The sequence below is a fragment of the Orcinus orca genome, chromosome 7 (assembly GCF_937001465.1).
Source record: "Orcinus orca chromosome 7, mOrcOrc1.1, whole genome shotgun sequence".
NCBI classification, from domain to species: domain Eukaryota; kingdom Metazoa; phylum Chordata; class Mammalia; order Artiodactyla; family Delphinidae; genus Orcinus; species Orcinus orca.
This window is the reverse complement of record NC_064565.1, coordinates 73,708,655-73,726,195: the sequence shown is the minus strand read 5'-3', so window position 1 is coordinate 73,726,195 and position 17,541 is coordinate 73,708,655.

The window sequence follows — 17,541 nt, the reverse complement described above, 5'->3', positions numbered from 1 at the left end:
ATAGTAATTTGTATTTGTTACTCCTACATCCCTAATTTGTCCCTCCCTGCTTCCTCCCCACTTTGGCCACCACAGTTTGTTTTCTATATCTGTGAGTCTGTTTCTATTTTGTATATATATTCATTTTATTAGTTTTTAGATTCCACATACAAGTGATATCATGTAGTATTTCTCTTCTCTAACTTATTTCACTAAGCATAATATTCTCTAGGTCCATCCACATTGCTGCAAATGGCAGTATTTCATTCTTTTTTATGGCTGAGTAATATTGCATTATATATATATATATATATACACACATATACACACACACACACACACACACACACACACACAAACACATACCACCTCTTATTTATCCAGTCATCTGTTGATGGGCACTTAGACTGCTTCCATGTCTTAGCTATTGTACATAGTGCTAGTCTGAACATTGGGAAGCATGTATCTTTTCAAATTAGTGTTTTAATTTTTTCTGGATATATACCTAAGAGTGGGATTGCTGGATCATATGGTAGTTCTATTTTTAGTTTTTTAAGGAATCTCTTCCACAGTGGCAGCACCAATTTACATTCCACCAAGTGTACAAGTGTTCCCTTTTCTCCACATCCTCTCCAACATTTGTTGTTTGTAGACTTTTTGATGACAGCCATTCTGAAAGGTCTGAGGTGATACCTAATTGTGGTTTTGATTTGTATTTCTCTAATAATTAGCAATGTTGAGCATCTTTTCATGTGCCTGTTATCCATCCGTATGTCTTCTTTGGAAAAAATGTCTATTCAAGTCTTCTGCAGATTTTCTGATTGGATTATTGTTTTGTTGATACTGAGTTGTATGAGCTATTTACATATTTGGATATTAACCCCTTGTTAGTCATATCATTTGCAAATATTTTCTCATTCCTTAGGTTGTCTTTTCGTTCAGTCAGTAGTTTTCTTTGCCATGCAAAAGCTTTTAAGTTTAGTTGGGTCACATTTGTTTGTTTGTTCTTGGCTTTTTTGGATTGATGAATTGAATTTTATTTTGTTGGAGTAAAAAACTTTCCTTTGAGAGCATTTGTTTTTGTTCAACATGTATTTGTCAAGTTTTCTTTTAATGTAAGATGTTGGAGTAGAAGGACTTGAGCTCACCTCCTTCCATGAAAACAACAAAATCACAACTAACTGCTGAACAACCGAACAACCACGAATAAAAATGACTGGAACCTGCCAGAAAAGATGTTCTACATCCAAAGACAAAGAAGAAGCTACAACGAGACAGTAGGAGAGGCCCATTTGCAATAAAATCAAATCCCATAGCTGCTGGGTGGGCAACGCACAAACTGGAAAATAATTATATTGCAGAGGTTCTCCCACAGGAGTAAGAGTTCTGAGCCCCACATCAGGCTCCCCAGCCTGGGTGTCTGGCATTGGAAGGAGGAGGAGAATCCTGAGCATTGGGCTTTGAAGGCAAGTGGGGCTTGATCACAGGAACTCCACAGGACTGGGGGAAACAGAAACTCCATGCTTGGAGTGTGCACACAAGGACTTGTGTGCACTGGGACCCAGAGAAAAAGCAGTGACTTCATAGGAGCCTGGGCCAGACCCACCTGCTGCTCTTGGAGGGTCTCCTGGGGAGGCAGGGGCAGCTATGGCTCATTGTGGGGACAAGGACACTGGTGGTGGAGGTACCAGGGAGTACTCATTGGCGTGAGCTCTCCTGGGGGCCACGATTTTGACACCAAGACCTGGCCCCACCCAATAGCCTGTAGGCTCCAGTGCTGGGACACTTCAGGCCAAACAACCAATAGGGTGGGAAAAGAGCCCCACCCTTCAGCAGACAGGCTGCCTAAAATCTTCCTGAGTCCACATCCATCTCTAAGCACACCCCTTGACACGGCCCTGCCCACCAGAAGGATAAGACCCAGATCCACCCATAAGGGGACAGATACCAGAAGCAAGAGGAGCTATAACCTCCGAAATGGAAACCACAATCACAGAAGGTTAGACAAAATGAGATGGCAGAGGAATATGTTCCAGATAAAGGAACAAGATAAAACCCCAAATGAACAAGTAATGAAGTAGAAATAGGCAATCTACCTGAAAAATAATTCAGAGTAATAATAGTAAATGATCAAAGATCTCAGAAAAAGAATGGAGTCATGGACCAAGAAAATACAAGAAATGTTTAACAAAGAGCTAGAACATATAAAGAACAAACAGAGATGAACAATATAATAATTAAAATGAAAAAATACAGTAAAAGGAATTAAAAGCAGAATAAATGAGGAAGAAGAATGGATAAGTGAGCTGGAAGACAGAATGGTAGAAATGACTGCCATGGAACAGAATAAAGAAAACAGAATAAAAAGAAATGAGGGCCGTTTAACAGACCTCTGGGACAACATTAAACACACCAACATTCGCATTATAAGGGTTCCAGAAGGAGAAGAGAGAGAGAAAGGGCCTGAGAAAATATTCAAAGAGATAATAGCTGAAAACCTCCCTAACATGGGAAAGGAAACAGTCACTCAAGTCCAGGAAGTGCAGAGAGTCCCATACAGGATAAACCCAAGGAGGAACATGGTGAGACACATAGTAATCAAACTGACAAAAATTAAAGACAAAGAGAAAGGACTTTCCTGGTGGTGCAGTGGTTAAGAGTCTGCCTGCCAATGAAGGGGACATGGGTTCGATCCCGGTCCAAGAAAATCCCACAATGCCACGGAGCAACTAAGCCCATGCACCACAGCTACTGAGCTTGCGCTCTAGAGCCCACAAGCCATAACTACTGAGCCTGAATGCCACAACTACTGAAACTTGCACGCCTAGAGCCCATGCTCCACAACAAGAGAAGCCACTGCAATAAGAAGCCCACACACCGCAACAGAGTAGCCTCTGCTCGCTGCAACTAGAGAAAGCCCACACACAGCAACAAAGACCCAGTGCAGCCAAAAAATAAATAAATGAATGAATAAAATTTTTAAATGCCAATCAAAATATTTTTTTAAAAAAAGACAGAAAATATTAAAAGCAACAAGGGAAAAGCAACAAATAACATAAAAGGAAATCCCCATAACGTTATCAGCTGATTTTTCAGCAGAAACTCTGTAGACCAGAAGGGAGTGGCACAATATATTTAAAGTGATGAAACGGAAAAACCTACAACCAAGAATACTCTACCCAGCAAGGCTCTTGTTCAGGTTCAACAGAGAAATCAAAAGCTTTAAAGACAAGCAAAAGCTAAGAGAATTCAGCCCCACCAAACCAGCTTTACAACAAACGCTAAGGAAACTTCTCTAGGCAGAAAAGAAAAGCCCACAACTAGAAACAAAAAAATTACAAATGTGAAAGCTCACCAGTAAAAGCAACCATACAGTAAAGGTAGGAAATCATCCACACACAAATATGATATCAAACCTAGCAATTGTGAGAAGAGGAGGGTACAAATGCAGAATATTAGAAATTCATTTGAAATTAAAAGACCAGCAACTTAAAATAATCTTGTATATATATAGACTGCTATATCAAAACCTCATGGTAACTGCAAACTGAAAATCTACAATTTATACACACCAAAAAAAGAAAAAGGAATCCAAACACAACCTATTTGTTTGTTTTTGCTTTTATTTCTTATGCCTTAGGAGACTGATCCAAGAAAAGTTTGCTACAATGTATGTCAAAGAATGTTCCACCTATGTTCTCTTCTAGGAGTTTTATGGTTTCACATCTTAAATTTAGGACTTTAAACCATTTTGAGCTTATTTGTGTATATGGTGTGAGGAAATATTCTAATCTCATTGTTTTACATGTAGCTGTCCAGTTTTCCCAGCATGACTTATTCAAGAAACTGTCTTTTCTCCACTGTATATTCTTGCCCCCTTTATCATAGATTAATTGACTGTAAATGCATGGATATATTTATGGGCTCTCCATTCTGTTCCAATGATCTGTGTGTCTGTTTTTATGCCAATATCATGCTGTTTTGATTGCTCTAGCTTTGTAGTATAGTCTGAAGTCTGGGCGTTATGCCTCCAGCTTTGTTTTTTTTTCCCCCCCTCAGGATTGCTTTGGCAATTTGGGTTCTTTTGTGGGTTCCATAGAAATTTTAGGATTACTTGTTCTAGTTCTGTGAAAAATGTCATGGGTATTTTGATTGGGATTGCATGAAATCTGTAGATGACTTTGGATAGTATGGCCATTTTAATAATATTAATACTTCCAATCCAAGAGTACAGGATATCTTTCCATTTCTTTGAATCATTTTCAATTTCCTTCATCAATGTTTTATAGTTTTCAGAGTATAGGTCTTCCATCTTCTTGGTTAAGTTTATTCAAAGGTTTCTTTTATATGATTTTAAATAGTATTTTTTTTTACTTCCTGATATTTCATTATTAGTGTATAGAGATTTCTTGTATACTGCAACCTTGCTGAATTCATTTATTCTAATAGTTTGGGGTTGGAGAATTTAGGATTCTCTATATAGAGTATCATGTCATCTGCAAATAGTGACAGTTTTACTTCTTTCCAATTTGGATACCTTTTATTTCTTTTTCTTGTCTGACTGCTGTGACTAGGACTTCCAGTACTATGTTAAATAGAAGTGGTGAGAGTGGGCATCCTTGTCTTATTCCTGAATTTAGTGAGAAGGTTTTCAGCTTTTCACCATTGAGCATTATGTTGGCTGTGGGTTTGTCCCAAGTGGCCTTTATTATGTTGAGATATGTTCTCTCTATACCCACTTTGATGAGAGTTTTTATCATAAATGGATTTGAATTTTGTCAAATGCTTTTTCTTCATCTATTGAGATGATCATGTGACTTTTATCCTTTCTTTTGTTAATGTGGTGTGTCCACTTTGATTGATTTGAGTATGTTGAATCACCCTTGTGACACTGGAATAAATCCAAGTTGATCCTGGTGTATGATCCTATAGTTGAATTAAGTTTACTTATAGTTTGTTGAAGATTTTTGCATCCATATTCATCAGAGACACTGGCCTGTAATTTTCTTTTTTTTTGTAGTGTCTTTGTCTGGTATCACGGTACTGGTGGTCTTGTAGAATGAATCTGGGAGTATTCCCCCCTCTACAGTTTTTTGGAATAGTTTGAGAAGGATAGGTATAAGCTATTCTTTATATGTTTGGTCAAATGCCTCTGTGGAGCTGTCCAGTCCTGGACTTTAGTTTTCTGGGATTTTTAAAAATTACAAATTCAATTTCACTTCTAGTGATTGGTCTGTTCAAATCGTCTTTTCTTCTAGACTCAGTCTTGGCAGGCTATCTTTTCCTAGAAATTTGTCTATTTCTTCTAGGTTGTTCAATTCATTGGCATATAACTGTTCATAGTATTCTTATGATTTTTTTGTATCTCTGTGGTATCAGTTATTATTGCTCCTCTTTCATTTCTTATTTTGTTTATTTGGGCCCTCTGTCTTCTTCATAAACCTGGTTAAAAGTTTATCAGTTTTATCTTTTTTAAAAAGCAGCTTTTGGTTTCATTGATCTTTTCTGTTTTTTATCTCTATTTTATTTATTTCCTCTCTCATCTTTATTATTTCCTTCCTTCTGCTGACTTTGGGCTTTGTTTGTTCTTCTTTTTCCAATTCTTTTAGGTGGTAGAGTAGGTTGTTTATTTGATATTTTTCTTGTTTCTTGAGTATCACTATGAACTTGCCTCTTCTATGCTTTTGCTGCATCCCATAGATTTTGGAAAGTTATGTTTTCATTTTTATTTCTCTTGAGGTATTTTCTGATTCCCTTTTTGATTTCATTGTTGATCCATTGATTTTCTAGTAGCATGATGTTTAGTCTCCACTTTTCTGTTCTTTTCCCATTTTTCTTTCTGTAGTTGATTTCTAGTTCATACAGTTGTAGTTAAGAAAAATGCTTGATATAATTTCTATCCTCTTAAGTTTGTTGAGGATGGTTTTGTGACCTAGAATGTGGCTTATCCTGAAGAACATTCCATGTGCACTTGAAAAGAATGTGTATCCTAGTTTTTTGTTTGCTTGTTTGTTTGTTTGTGTGGATGTAATGTCCTGTAGATATCTATTAACTTGAACTGGTCTATTGTGTCATCTAAGAACACTGTTCTCTTACTGATTTTCTGTCTGGATGATCTATTATTGATGTCAGTGGAGTATTAAATTAAGTCTCCCACCACTATTATTGTGTTATTATCAGTTTCTCCTTTTATGCCTGTTTGTATTTGCTTCATGTATTTAGGTGCTCCTGTGTTGGGTATGTGTATGTTAATGAGTATAGTATCCTCTTCTTATATTGATCCCTTTATCATTATAGAATGCCCTTCTTTGTCTTTTGTTATAGCTTTCATTTTAAAGTCTGTTTTCTCTGATATAAGTATTGCTACCCATGCTTTATTTTGTTGTTTCCACAGGTTTTTGATTGGTGGTTACCATGTTGTTCACATATGCTAACCCATAATTATATCAACTTGCTTTAAACTGATAATCATTTAAGTTCAAACACATTCTAAAAGATCTACATGTTTTACTCCCCTCCAGCACATTTTGTGTTTTTGATGTATCTTACATTTTCATGCTTATCCCTTTACTGTTTATTGTAGTTATAGTTGCTTTGCTATTTTTTTTTTTAATCTATGTACTGGCTTATTTAAGTGACCTCAATCCTTACTATGTATTTGCCTTTCCCATTAGGATTTTTCCCTTTCCTGTAGATTCTTACTTCTTTTCCATTTAGAGAAGACTCTTCAACATTTCTTTTAGCATAGGCTTAGTATTGCTGAATTCTTTTAGTTTTTGCTTCTCTGGGAAATTCTTTATCATTCCTTCTATTCTAAATGATAATTTTGTTGGGTAAAATATTCTAGGTTGCAGGGTTTTCCCTTTCAGGACTTTGAATATATCATGTCACTCCCTTCTGGCCTTTAAAGTTTCTACAGAGAAATCTGCTGATAGCCTTATGGGGTTCCCTTGTATATAGCTCTTTGTTTTTCTCTTGCTGCCTTTATCTTTAACTTTTGCCATTTTAATTACATGTCTTGGTGTGGGTCTGTTTAGGTTCATATTGTTTGGGACCCTCTGTACTTCCAGTACCTAGATATCTCTTTCCTTCTTTAGGTTTGGGAAGTTTTCAGCCACAATTTCTTCAAAAATATTTTTGATTCCCTTTTCTCTGTATTCTCCTTCTGGAACCCCTATATTGTGAATGTTGGCATGTTTTATGTTATTACATAAATCTTCTCTGTTTCTTGTGCTTTTTTTTCATTTGTATTTGTCTGCTGTTCTGATTGAGTGATTTCCATTATTCTATCTTCCAGATCACATGTGCATTCTTCTGTGTCATTTAGTCTGCTATTAATTGCTTCTAGAGTGCTTTCTATCTCAGAAATTGAATTATCTATTTTTAATTAGGTCTTCTTTATAGTCTCTTATTCCTTGTCAAAATGGTCTGTGCTTCGATTCTCTTTCTTAATTGTTGACATTTTTATTACCAAATTTTTAAACTCACTGTCTGGTAGGCTGATTATCTCTTTCATTATTTTTTTTTCAGAGTTTTTCTATTGCTCTTTCAATTGAAAAGGCAGGTAGTTCCTCTGCCTCTTCATTTTACTTAACTTTATCTGCCTTTATGAATTTAGGTGAAACAGTTATTTATTTTGGTCCTGAAAGAGTTTTTATGTGGTAGCATTCCTCTGTAGACTGCTTGTGATTAATGACATTGGTGTGAGGGTTGGATTTGACATTGATGCCAGCCATGTCGTTTCTCAAGGTGTACTGTCCACTATCACCTTGATAGGAGGTGTGGCTGGTGTTAGAGGAGCTGGAGTGTGTTCAGGGTCTCAGGAGGGACTTCCTCTCTGGTCAGTGACATTTGCCACCCTGTCAGAAGTGGGGTCTGCTCCCAAGTTGCTGGAATGGAAGCCCTGAGGGTCAGGCTTGAGCTGACTCTATTCCCTTTAAGTGTATGTTTTTCCTTCTCCCCACATTGGGACATTTGCTGGAAAGGAGGGGAGTGCTGAAACAAGTGGGGCTTGTGCACTACAGAGTTCCAATGTACTGCCTGTATAGGCATCTTCAGCTCCACTCAGATGCAGCCCAAAGTTGCATCTTTTCCTGTTGTTGTCATCTGACATCAAGTGTGAGGTTGCAGTGTAGAGTGGGTAGAGCCCAAGGATTTGCTCAGCTGAAGGTGGGATCATGGTGTGTTGGTCACAAGAGTTCAAGCAGCCATGCTGCTTCAGAAGTCTGGGCTGCTTCTGAGGCACAGTCTGAGAAAGTGTCAACAATGGCCACAGCTGCCCCACCTGGACCACTCCCTGGGCCCCCAGGTTGCCTCTGCATCCCTAGATCAAGTCTTTTCTCAGGTCTGGCTGCCCTAGATCCAGTGCCAAGCTGTGCTGTGGAGTAAGTGGGGCCCGGGTATTTGCTCAGCTCAGATTGGGGAGTGCAGCAAAGTGGCAGCCACTAAGGCAGACCTCTCTCTGCCATATCTGGTGGCAAGCCAGCACTCACACACTTCTCACAAGTGGAGTCTAGACTTCTCCAGCCTTTCTCTCTGTCCCAGCGGTTCCCCAAGCAGCCGAGGGTGCTTTTCTCCTCAGCATAGGGCCCCAGGACTGGGACTTGACCCACTCACTCCCAGGGTGAGTGTCTACCCATGTGATCACCCTTTTCCTCTTAGTTCCCTTGCAGGGACACAAGTCCTGACCCAGTGCTTTTCTTCCCATCCTACACAATTATGTGGGAATCTTTCTTGCAACCTTGGTTGTATAGGAGTTCTTTTGCCAGTTTCCAGTTAGTTTTCCATGAGAATTGTTCCACATGTAGATGTATTTTTGATGTGTTTGTCAGGGGAGGTGAGCTCCATGTCCTCTTACTCTACCGTCTTGATCCCCCCCCAAAAAAATTTCTTATTATACAATCACTATTAAAGGATCTGTTTTTTTTTTAACTGGCTCTATTTCCAAAATAATTAACCATTGTTTCAAAATGTTCATTTGAAAAATATAAGCCTTAGATTCTTACTTTTTCATTTTTAAATTCTGTGGCTCCGTAGCTTTTTAATTTTATTATTTTTTTAAATTGATGATTTCATTGATTTTATTATCTATAGCAAAGGAAAAAAACCTCACATAATATTTGTCATGATGGTAATGGAATACATAGTTCTATGAAACAAATCTTGAAGAGATCAGAAAGGGAAAGTTCTTTGAAAACAGCATTTGAATTTAAAGAAATGATTGATTAAATTGAGGTTAATTACAAACAAAAAGTAATTACTAAAATGTAGTTAGTCACAGTAACTAACTCTAATTAACAAGAGTTAATTAGAGCATGAGCAGAATTTTACAAACAAATGGAAAGTTTGACTTGTTTCTGATATATAAAAGTAGGGCCAAAAATATACATTGTAAGAGTTCTTTCTCACCACTGTCTCTTGAAGCCACTAGTGAGGCTACAGGGCAGTTGGCCCTCCATCCTCAATTTGTACCCACATATTCAGCCAAACCATCCAGAAACAAAGCCCAGATTTTTTCTCTTTCAGCTGGTCATAGATATTAGCCAAAGGAGGGGCACTGGTCCAACATTATCTAACATTGCTGGCTAAAATGGAGGTCTGGGCCCTCTGTCATGCAGCTTGCCTTCTGATACTGCTCATGCCGTCTGGGGTACCACTTCCATCTTATGCTGGATTGCTGCTAGGCCTAACCAACTTTATGACATGATGAATCTGACCCACCCCAGCTCATGATTGGCTTTTGTGGATACATGATCCATCTATTGGTATCTCATGGTCAGGGGCTCCATCTCTATCAGGGCATGCTGTGAGTTGTTTTCCAAAAGGCAAATTTCATGGCCTTGCTCCAAAAACCTCAGGAACCCACATATGATTCCCCCATGTGGGCTTGCCATAAGTTCCATAGCTCATCTGTATCATCACCAATACCTCTAACACCTCGAGACTGCGTGGCCTTAGCAGCAGAACTGCTTACATTATACTCTAGACCTGTAGCAGAAGTCCTTCCTGCTCTAGGTCCCACCAAAGCTGGTAGCCATTAGTGTCATCCAGCATATGGGCCACCAGCAGTATTCTCAGGTTTGGAATAGTGGAATATGCTGCCTCCATAACTCAAAGATACTGACCAGGTTAGTTAAGCTTCCTTTTTTGTTGTGCAAAGTGCAACACATGATAATTTGTCTTTTATTTTGGAGTGGATATCCTGGCATGCCTCTGTCCATAGGAACCCTAAATGAGAAGGCTTTGAATCTCTTTCAGTTTATCTCCCATCCTCTAGAACACATATATCTTACCAAGGAGCATGATAGCAACATCTTGCTTATCTTCCCCAATTAATGTAATGGCATCGATGTAGTGAATCAACTAGTAATGTTCTGCAGGATGTTCAAATGGTGCAGAAGGCAGGAGAACTAACATAGCCCTAGAGCAAAAGAAGAAATGTATATTATTACCTATTCCATGTGAATGAGAAGTCCTTCTGATCCTTTTTTCTCTCTGGAAGAGAAAGGATGCATTCACCATATCAATGCCTTTATATCATGAACCTGAGGACATATTGATCTTCTCTACCAAAAATATCACATCTTGGCATGGCCATGCAATTGGGATTATGACTTTGTTGAGTTTGCGGTGGCCTGCTGTCATCTTTCCAAGATTCTTCCAGTTTTGGCAAGGGTCATAATGGTGAATTAAATGGAAATTTGATAGGGACCAACACCCCTGCATCCTCTAGATTCTTAAGGTTGACACTAATTTCCACCATCCCCCTTGGGATGTAACATTGTTTTTGTTTTATTATCTCAGCTGAGTTTGGGGAGCAGTTTTAGAAGCCTCTGCTTGGGTGTAATTATCCTTATCCCATAGACCAAGAACTCAAAGTGGAGCTTGTGCTAATTATTTAGTATGTTATTCTCAATTATACTGTCAGGGACTGAGGAAAATAACTGCTGGATAGATCTGAAGAAATAATGGACCCATCACAAGCCAGATGTTTTTCAGGACTCAATTAATTACCTGACCCCCACGTGCCCTCACTCTAATAGAAGGACCATAATAGGGCTTCAAGCTTCCGGGTATCACTGTCAGTTCAGACTGTGTCCAACAGTTCTTGAAATATTGGCTATTCCCCTTTCTGCAACATATAGTACTGAAGTGACCAGCTCATCCCAGCTTGCTCAGGACTTTTCCCAATTAAAAAAAAAAAATGTTCAATGTCCCAAGAAACCCCTGAATTCTGGGAAATCTGTGATTGTTAGCCACTGTAACAGTCACCCAAGTATACAATTTGGGGGCAATAGTGGGGAAATCATTACTGAGCATATTTTCTGTGCTATTGCAATTTCCTTCCTATTAGGGACTTGGCCTCCTCTTCAGTAGAGGGGTTCTGCGTCTGAAAACAACCTCAGATCCAGAAACTTGGCACTAGATTGTAACTTGTAATTAAGGCAATTGCCCTTGGCCTCCTGGTCATCTGTTCTTCATTTCTTATGATACTGCAAGCTGATTAGGATACCTTTGTTGGATTCCCATCTATTTTGCCCCTAGTGACAAAACAGACATTTAATCTGATTAACCATCTCCAACTATTGTGTCAGGCCTCCTGGCTGCTACTTTGATGCTACCAGTTATTACAATATTTTTATCCACCTGGATTTTGGCGGTTAAGTGCTACCACCTGGCCTTTATTTGGGTCCAATCATCCCCATTGGTATAAGTGATCCTAATAGTAGGAGCCTATCCTACCATCAGCCTTGGGTTATAGAAGAGAACCACCACTGAACTCTTAGTGATCCTAGTGCCCCACACCAACACATTATTTATGGCTTTGGTAAATAATGTATTGCCTTCCCATAGAACATAACCATCTGGTAGGGTTCCTAGACTTACAAAGTATATTCATTCCAGCATGCTGGCTTCCATGGGTTTTTTAATCCCCTATTCTATTGTCTACTACGGCATTCTGGCATAGCAACTTCAATTAGCTTTAGCCATTGCTTTTTCTAGGCCTCTAGGAGTCATCTCAGTAGTGAGTATGCACCATCAGCTGGAGTCCTCACCAAACTGTTCAATCCAATATCAGTAGAAAGCTCCTAAGTAAATAAGCTCTCTTGACCAATCTTATTGTCTAGTCCACTTAATTAAGCACTCTTAGAATTCAGACCCACAGGTTCTCCTCCAGCACCTGACAATACACAATGGCTAAATTTTGTTTCTTCTTTAGGTTATTAGGTATAATTAACACCAGTGTATCAATGGCTGAGTTATGCTATGACTTAACCCTAATTATATACACTAACGGCCATAACAGAAGGTAAAGGCAAATCCTGAAAGGCAGGAGGCACATGATATTTCTTGGGGAGAGAACTCTGCTTTGCCTTCAAGCAAGGCGGGGTGGGGCAGGCTAGCCCTCAAGACAAAGGAAGGAAGGGTGGCTCAGTTCTGCATTACAGAGTTCAGAAGAGTCTGGAGGTTCAAAATGTTCAGGATCATCCACCCAGATGTTCTCTTTCCAAATGTCAGGATCCCATTTTATCCCAGCCAAGCCCTGATCTTGTCATAACCAACCTGCCTTGATTGGGCATTTAATCTTATCTGAAGCTCTACCACTCCATTAACTCCTGGTCTTCAGCTTCTTCTGCCTTCCTGCTGCAGGAGACTGTTTTTGTAAGCTATCAGGAAGGTGACTGCGTTGACTTTCACACTTGGTGATCAATTGCCCACACCTTTCCACGATCTTTTTCTAGGGTATCAATGGGCTTAACAATAGACATTCATTCCCATTATTTTTAAAGTTTGTTTCCCAGTTCTTCTCAGAGGTCTGATACTTTACACAAGCTAATGCATACTCCCCTCCCCCAGTGGTATACATCATAATTCACCAATGGAGAGAGTTTTAATAACTGGACATCCACCTTATGTCCGGACATGTCTGTGTTCCCCTTACCAATGACAGGTTCCTCATCGCCAGCTGGGCTGAAAGTGATCTTACTCCCAACCCTCATCTTATCATCTGTTTTCAGACACCTCCCATTACCAACTGGCATAAGTTATTTCTTCCAAAAACAGATGCTTAAATAGAATTTGATGTACAAGCTATTTATTAAGCATTAACACCTGTGGGAAGGAGGCGCCTGATTCTGTTTTTATTTAAAACATTGTTGTTTTGTTCATCATCTTTCCTCACCCTAGTCCCTTCCCTGGGGAAAGAAAACCAGATTTGTTGGAGAAAGAAGTAGAACTGTAAAGCCTTGGTCATACTCCTGCGACAATCAATCATGGGATGTTGCCATAGCAGGAAGGGTGTGATCTTGGCCTAGGTAATACTCTGCAGCTGAGGCAGATTCGGGAGATGCTGACAGCTGCAGGCTGTCTTCTAACTGCAATCCCAGCAGCCCAGGCAACAAGTCCTTCTGGGAAGGCCGATTTGTGGGCAGTGCATCTCCTGTTTACTGTAAGTATAGATGGAGAAATTACTGAATTAAAGAAACATTTAGAGGTTGTTGGCAAGGGAAAGGAGGAAAAAGAAGTCTAAAATAATTCTTTTTGTGGTAGATATTACTCATGCTCATCAATATCTGGTTCCTTTCTGGGCCTTTGGGAAACCACACTCCCCAGCCCCATTGTAGTCAGGTAGAGCTCTGTGACTAGCTCAGGACGAATGAAATGTGAGAAAAGCTGAAGTACATCACTGCCAACCAGAGATAGTCTCACCATCCAGTCTCTCTTCCCCAGCTACGGTATTTGGGAAGCCACATATTCCATGTGGTACAGCAACGAAAGAGTGGATCCTCCAGCAGCCTGCATCCTTGAGGGAAGCACTTAAATGTAAGTTTGGAGCTCAGAAGAGGTCTGGGTTGAGATTTTAAATTTAGGCGTTATAGGCATGTAGACGAAAATTGTAAATTGTGTGACATCTAGTGTGTCAGAATCAGCTATCAGCTAAGGAGTGAATACAGAGTAAACAGAGGGCATTGGACAGAGCTCTAGAGAGCTCCAACATTTAAAACTCAGGAGAAGGGCTTCCCTGGTGGCGCAGTGTTTGAGAGTCCACCTCCCGATGCAGGGGACGCGGGTTCGTGCCCCGGTCTGGGAAGATCCCACATGCCGTGGAGCGGCTGGGCCCGTGAGCCATGGCCGCTGAGCCTGCACATCCGGAGCCTGTGCTCCGCAACGGGAGAGGCCACAGCAGTGAGAGGCCCGCGTACCACAAAAAAAAAAAAAGAAAAAAACTCAGGAGAAGACTGTAGCAAAGGAGGCTGAGAAAGAGTGAGAAATACTTTAATCTGGGATCTAATATAACTATTCTACTATTTTCATAACACTTTTGAAGGCTATATGACATTACTTAATCTCTCCTCCCTTAAAATATAAGGTACTTAGGGGCAAGGGCCTGGTTGTTTTCGCTGTTAACATGCTCAACATACATGCTTGACATACATGGATATTCTATAATATTTGTTGAACTATTGAATTATAAAGAAAAATGGCCAGATAAGAAGTGGAGGGGAAAGTAAAAATATATGGTATTAGAAAACCAAAGAAAGAAAGTGTAGTCAGCTAGCAGGGACTGGTCAATAAGAACAGCACTGAGGGATGCAGTTTTGCTTTAGCCATTAAGAGGGCATTTCTGATCCTGGCTAGGAGACTTTTAGTGGAGTGGTGGGAGCAAAGTCCAGGCTGGGTTGGGGTGAAGACAGAATGGCAGGTGTGGACACAGAACAGGATGTATAGGTAACTATCATTATGAATAAAGGGATAAAAGTAACTGGAAGAGGGTGTTTGTTTCAGGGGTTTTTTAAAACTAAGACTCAAACGTTTGAGTCACTGAAGATACAGCTGGTGATAATTGATACTAATGAGGATCTAGAGCACAGGTGCTGGGTTAGCCTATGGTAGGATGCAGGGACGTATCCCCTATAACAGAAGGAAGATGGGGGGCAGGGGGAGGGTATTACAGATGTAGGCAGGTTTGGATATTTGCTGGCAGGAGGTGGTAAAGTTGTAATCTAGGTCAACAGAGAGTGAGTAAAGAATGAAGAGGTTCACAGTCATCGAAAAAGATTAAAGAAGCTTTTACTTTCCCCAGAGAAATAGAAAGTGAACTGACTACTGACCCATGACAGAAATTCACGCGATTTTAAAGTCCTTTTAAGTTTGTTGGCTATGAATTTATATAGTTACCAATCTGACTTCCTTGCAAGACTTTTAGCTGCCGAAACAATCTTTGTGCAAGCACAGAGAAGTTGAAGAGTTGGAGTCACTCACAGTTGCAGTTTTGGTAGGCAGTTGGAATGAAAGGAAAATGGACAAGAAAGTTTGGGGCCTCAACAAGGGTGTGATTGAAAAGAGAGACTCAAAATCTAAACTGGATTAGAAGAGAACCCAGAAGAAGGCTGACCCATAGGTAAAATAAATGAGCAAATGAATCAGAGGACAAAGATTGGTCAAAAAAGAGTGCTTAGGCCGGCAAGCTGCAAAAATAGGAAGTTTGGATCAGAGAAGGTAATGCCTGAAGAAGAGGTTTCAGAGGTGGGGCAGGTTTGAGTGAGGTCCCAGGTGTGGCCATGGGTTGGGGGAGGTAACAGAGAGGGCTGCAGGGGTGAAAACACAAAGGAAACTGAGCAGCAATGGCGATAACTGGGTCAGCCTCTTGGACATTACATCCTTCTTGATAACAGGAGTTAGGGAGGAAAGAAAGTTTGTAAACAAGTTGCCAAAAATCCTCAGTGATGGAATGTCTATAATGTCTACAGATGAGGGGATATAAAGGGAGAGTAAAAAATGGTAAACCCCTCAAAGGAACTGGCTTTTTTCTTTTTTTCTATTTTTTCTTTTTGCGGTACGCGGGCCTCTCACTGTTGTGGCCCCTCCCGTTGCGGGGCACAGGCTCCGGACGCGCAGGCTCAGCGGCCATGGCTCACGGGCACAGCCACTCCGCGGCATGTGGGATCTTCCCGGACCGGGGCACGAACCTGTGTCCCCTGCATCGTCAGGCGGACTCTCAACCACTGGGCCGCCAGGGAAGCCCAGAACTGGCATTTTTATAAGAATGTCTGGAGCTGTGATCTGAAATAAGAGGAAAGAAGATGGGACTTAACTTGAGAAGTGACAGAGAAATGGGAATTTGAGGCAGAGAGAACAGGTCATTTCAATGATTATTAAGAGTTTTAGCCCCTGCTGGGTTGTGGCTAGGTGGAGAGATCCACAGGTGGATGTGAGCTTTAGCACTGTATGCTCCTGACCCTCAGTCTGTCGGCAGCAAATATGAGGCCCAATTGTGTTGCCAAGTGTTACGGCAGAAAAACATATAGAGAGACAGCAGGAGCCTAAGTGAACAGGAGGCTGGTGGTCAGCAGAGCTGAGCAACGGTAAAAAGGTCCAAGAGGGGATCACAGTAGGAGACTTGGGTGAAAGAAGACTGGAGGCCAGCGTCTGGCTCAAACCCTTTTCTGTGGTCTCCTGATTTCCCTTAGCCTTTCGCCAGAGTCACAAAGTTTAAGAGCTGAAAGAATTTTTGGAAATCCTGTTTTCTTTATGAGGAAAATGAAGTTTAAAGGGCTTTAATATTTTACCCAAGATAAGTAGCCAAAACTATACCCCAAAAATCCACATTTCCTTGCTCCTAGTTTGATGTTCTCTCTCTCTCAACTTTTTCCTTCTCCCTCTTTCAATCTCTCTCAGCTTTAAATTGAGGGAGTGTTGTATTATCCCATTTTAAACTAATCTTTCTTATTATGGCTAGATAATGTTTTCTGGAGTTTGTAAAGGCAAAATTTTGCTCTTAACAGTGGTGTGTAGTTAACTTTTATAGAGTCAGTTTTATAGTGAATAAATACCTTCATTATCATGATTCGTATACATATATATGCTTGTACATATGGTAATAAATATTTTATTCAAATAAGCCATTATAATGAAATATTCAGCGACATGATTGCAGGAACATTTCAAAAAAGCAATTAGAGGATCAAAACTGAGGGAAATGCTTTTTTCTAAGTGATGAGTACTGTGAAACAAGTTCTTTTAATGTGCTCTTTAAAGAAGATGACCAATTTCTTTTAAGTTAAAATGTCATTATTATTGGGTGAGTGACTGATCTCCCTGGAGTAGAGGAAGCATTTTCAAATTTGAGTAGAAAACACTGATTCATCTAAAAGACAATTTGGCCTACCACAGAGGTTTAAATCACTGAAAAGGCTCTCGTGTTTAAAAGCTGGATTTCAGTTTCTAAATAAATTATACTGTTTTGCGGCCATCTGTTTCATAATTAAAATACATTTCCAAAATGTATGCTTGTTCAAACATTAAAATCCTCAGAATAAGGACTAGAAGATGTAATACTAAGGATGAAATTGTGCTTCAGATACAACTTTAATTTAGTAGTTGTGTACTAGTATATTATTCTTATAGTATAAAGGAGCAAGATAAGAAAGAAAATGTAAATTTTTTAAAGTAGTTGCTTTTATTGGAAAAATATCAACCATGGACTAGAGGTATGTTTCAATGATATTTCAGTAATATCTGAGTAAAACAATCAAAGTATACTAATAAAAATTCCTCTCT